This window comes from Sturnus vulgaris, chromosome 3 (genome assembly GCF_052056855.1).
Source record: "Sturnus vulgaris isolate bStuVul1 chromosome 3, bStuVul1.hap1, whole genome shotgun sequence".
NCBI lineage: Eukaryota > Metazoa > Chordata > Aves > Passeriformes > Sturnidae > Sturnus > Sturnus vulgaris.
The window spans coordinates 83097445-83102496 of NC_142245.1; positions in this window are offsets into that span (position 1 = coordinate 83097445).

The window sequence follows — 5052 nt, forward strand, 5'->3', positions numbered from 1 at the left end:
CCTAGCATTCTATTTATTCTTTGTGAAGAAGTCTCTAGTTGCCTTTTTTAATTAAAACCAAAAAGAAGCCAAGCATATCTACACTTAAAAATTGAAGTTTGATTGCCAAAATTCTGTCTGCTAGCTAGAATAGGAGTTAAGACCTGCATTGATATAAATGTCACTTACTCTTTTTTGATAGGCTTGCTACACCCACAGAAGGGGAGGCTGTTCTCTGCAGCATGAACTTAGTTTTGTAAGAAAATTCAAAGTAATGTTCTGCTTTTGGTGATGGAAGGCAGAGGGCTATAACAGAAACTGTAGACAATGAGAAGGAAAGTCCTTAGTGTTACCCAGTGGTATGTTTGGTAATCCTGCACACTCCTGATTTGCTTTCTGATGGACCCTGTTGAAAGTCTATTGGAAACTATGGTTGTGGGAAGTTGAACCATCTGAACTCTTTATAGAATCGTCCAAGTGCTATTTGTAAGCATTTTTCCAATTTATGGGTTTCTTGTTCTTCTGTGTATGTGTATGTATACTCTGATCATTTTGTCTGGATCATCAACAGATTAGTTGCTTAATCCTATCTAGACACTTGAAGCTTTTGAAATTACCCTTTAAACTTAGGTATGAGCATCAGAAGATACACTTCTCTGGACAGACTTAAGGAGAGCTCTTAATAAATAGCTAAAAGGTGGGTAAAAGTTGGATCCTTAAACTAATTGCACAATATCTTGACCTAGTAATTTTGGCACAAAATTCTTCTGTTGTCTCAACCGGATTAGGAGATTCAGCTCAGTGCCAGAATTCCATTGGAAGCATTTAACAAAAGATCAACTTGGCTAATGTGCAGTGAAACACTACCTTGCTGATTCACTTAACATTTCTGATTTTTTGAAAGTGCTTTGTAAATGTCATGCTTACCTATATTTTTTCTCTACATGTCAAATTCTCAGAGAAATCTTCAAGGCACTGTATCAAGTTCTAGAACATGTTTTTAAAAATAGAGTGGTCACACATATGTAGCAAGAGTCTTCGTGGGCAGGTGGTGATGTGTAGAGCACCTTCAGGAAGTATGTAGTTCAGTTTTAAAGTGGCAGTTGGAAGTGCCAGGTGTCACATCTCTGCCATAAGGAAACTTGTATCATCAGTATTTAATGACTGACTGCTTCACACTTGAACACAAGGTTTAGAGGGATCCCTGAAAGCAGTATTTGTCCTTTGTGAGATGTAACAGATGGATATTTCAGGATACATTTTAAAAAAATGTGAAGGTGTCCAAGTTTCAGCCAAGGACGGGGTCAATGTTTTGCAGTAGCTGTGAGGGGGCAGAGCCTGGAGCTGGGTGGGCAAGTTCAAGACCCAAATGTTATTCAGTGCCATCTTACCTCATGGCCAGGGTCCCAGGGTTGGGGAGAAGGAACTCTGAATCCTCCAAGGAGAAGCATATCCCTTTCCAGTGGTGGGCTTAGGGTTCATCCCTCATTGTTTAGTTATCTCGGGCTTGGTGACCATTTTGTGTGTAAATCACCCTCTCTGGGTACACTTTTGTCATTGGTATTGGTGCTATTACTGTTCATTTTCTTACCTCATTGCTGTTTCCAGTCAACTGTTCTTATCTCACCTTTTGTGCCTCCAGTTTTCAACTCCATCCCTGGTGTAGGAAGGAGGAGGGAAGTGAGGAGAGTGAGCAAGTGGAATCTGGCTTGGGAGAGTCTCTGGGGCCACTGAACTGGGAAGGACCATTAAAGTTTAAAGGCGGTAGATGCATCAGAAACAAGACATCATGAATGATCAAAAGTAAAGTTAATAATGAGTAGTTAAAGATTCCCCTTCCCTTACCCTTATGTAATTCCCCTTGGTTGTCACTTTCCACTATTGCCCTGTCATTGACTGACCTTGGGCTAATTGCATATGTCAGCACAAGGTTACACTTGGTATTTTGTCTGTTCAATGACAAAGGCAGCTTTTTCTGAAGTGCAGATAAGACGCAATCAATTAACAGCAATCCTAATGGAAAATTAACCCTTGTGCCAAACAGCAGTGAAAATTAAGTTGTTTTGGTGCAACTTGCTCAACCCTCAAAAATCTGAGTTATTTGGCCTGTTCATATCTGCAAAAAGAAAAAACAGGGAAAGAGAAAGAGACTAGCAAGAAAATAAAGATCACATATTAGAATAAATAACATGCAAGTTAAATTTCTAGTGGAATTAGAAAAAGTAATAATTGAGCCCACAATTTCCATTTATATGAAATAAGACAGTACACTTCTGTATGTGAATTAAAGCACTAAAAATACAGGAGACTGTCTATAAACAACTCCAGTATAGCAAGGACTTGTCAACCTCCTGGCTCAAGGTTTGTTACCTTTCTTTTATTTGTATGAAAATATGAAGAATACTTTCACTGTTAGTTAAATTACTGCATACATAATGGTCAGGAGAGGCATTAGACTGTTCAGTGCCATTATTTTTGGTAAAACAAGAATCTTCTACTCCTGTTCTCTCTAATATGCATACTTTTTGCTTTATTTTAAAACTGAACTTACCATAAAACTGTTACTTGCTTAACTATAGCCAAATTGGCTTGTCAAATTGCCAGTAACTGCTTCCTAGAATGTCCAGTTCTGCATTTATAATAGATCAGAATGAAATAGTTAATGGTTTTCCCATAGAAAATGGACAGTATAAGAAATAAACTGTTTTGATACATTATACCCTTTGTGATGACAGGGACTAACAGGTGTTTTAGTAATACTGCGAAATACCCTCACGAGCATCTTCAAAGTGGCTATAAATGAGTTTTGGTAAAAACTCAGTTACCTAACACTAGATCTTAACTTTGTCTATTTATATTAATCATAATATGAGTGGAAAATCATATTTGCATACCTGCTAAGAAGGATAAAGCTAGTAATTCAAATTCGTGCTCAGAAACGAAACTTGATTGTGTGAGGCCATTGTGCTTAATTTTAGTACTGCGTTTATGGTACGGTAGTATAACTTGTAGGAATTGTTTTATCACAGTTTCCATTCTCATTCAGAAATAAATTTCAGACTTGAAGCCCATAAAAACTGAATTTATACTGGACAATTTCAGGTACTAAGCTGTTTGATATGAATCTTCCAATAATGAACAATTTAATGGAGAGCAATATAATTTAAGATGACAATGCACTGACTGGAAAGAGTGATCTTGTCAAAGTCCTCAGTCTTTTTCTAAAAGGGGTATAAAATATTACTGTAGTTCCTTGCAAAATAAAGGTTGTAGAACAAGAACTTTTGCTCCATTGTGAGGCAATGCTGTAAGGCCATTCTAAGCTTTTTTTAGAATAATAATAAATCTAATTTCTAAAAAGCAGACCAGAACCCTCCTAGTTTCTGATGTTATATATATATGTCAGGCATATTCTATAAGGAGTTGGAAGATGTGAACTCAGCACAAAGGGGTTCATAACTACTGGAGACGAAGCATGTGATGTATGTCAGGTGCATCTAGAGTGATTTGTGATTCTGTTCATAGTCACCTTATAGATGGCTGCACATTATTCACAAGAGGGAGGAGTGTTGCTACTGCAGCATCTGGGGGTATTCCCAGAATGAGGTGGGAAGAAAGTTCCCTGGAGGCTGAGTGCAAGAGCAACGTGTGAATACTCTGCAATGATTGCACAGCAGCGATGCTTTGTGGAAGACAATCTTGATGGTTGAGGGGCAGGGGGCAGAGCTGGGAATGGCAGGAGGGGGGAAGTTTTGATCCTGTAATCTGGGTGGATGGGTGTGGAGGAAGATCTCTTGCACAACATAGGAGAAACGTTTTTCTAGGGATAGGAGCAAGAGAGAAACAGCAAATTTTTTTGCGTGTGCAAGCAAGCCTTGAATGTCACTAGATTTATTTTTTCCCCTCGGGTCCTTTATCAACAATCCACTTACTGAGGGCACAGTGTTTTTGTTTTGTTCCCTCTGGGATACATTCCTGGTAAAGCTTGTAATTGCAGGGGTTTGTTTTTCCTACTTCCTTGAAGGCATTTTTGCACTTAAGTATTTTTTGTGTGCTGGTGCCAAATCTCCACCTGCAGGATAACTACTGATTGTGTTGATGAACTTCTGGAGTCTTTCAGGAAGCTTTGCCTCCTTTACCCCCAAGGGAACTAGGTAAGTAAAGTTTAAATATATGGTAAATCTAAGCATTGAGAGGCTCCTGGGGAGTCTGCTGTCTACTCAGTGACAATAGATACCAGACTTTGAGGTGAGATGGAAGAGAGGGAGCCAGGGGAAGGCCAGGTGAGTGTAGCACCTCTGCTGCTGTTTTGAGACTTCTTTGTAGTGGCCATACACGAGGTGCGAGTTGCTTGGCCTCAGCAGCCAGAGGGGAGGTGGGGGCCTTGGGTTTACAGGGTGTGTGCAGTGGTAGTTCATCAAAGGGTACAATGTGACTGGTGTAGGTTATTCCAATGTGGAGAAGCACAGAAAAGGCACACTTCCTAATAGTTGCATAAGGATAGATTTGGTCATGGAAAACATTTTTGGCAGCTGGTTATTTTATATGACTATATGAATCAGAAAGCTGACAATAGTTATTAAAAATAGCGAATGTGGATAGCATTAACAGGAATTAATGACAAGAGAGGGCTAGTGTTCTGTTAGGACTATGAGAAGTGTACGAAATTGGTTTTAAATACTGAGTTTCAAGTGCCAATTACAGTAGCAGTTGAATGTAATTGCGAAGACATCCCAAAAAACTAGCAAAAAATAAAATTGTATTTCCAAATGGATGTCACTCTCAGTGATGAATCTGCAAGGTGGATCACTGCCACACAGGTTGTGAGCAATGATGTTGGAGCACTTGTCTTTGGCTCTGTCGAGCCACTATCCTGTTCACAATTGATCACAGAGGTGTCCTAACATTTTTAAATGCTGTCTCCTTTAAGTGAAAACAATAATAATGCTCCTCATCTGATGAATGTTTCAGCATTAGCATTGGATTCATCCTTTCTTGATGGGGTGGTATTTTAGGTTGATAGATCCTGCAACACATTAGGTAATGTACAGAAAGAAGCCAGCAGCACAAATG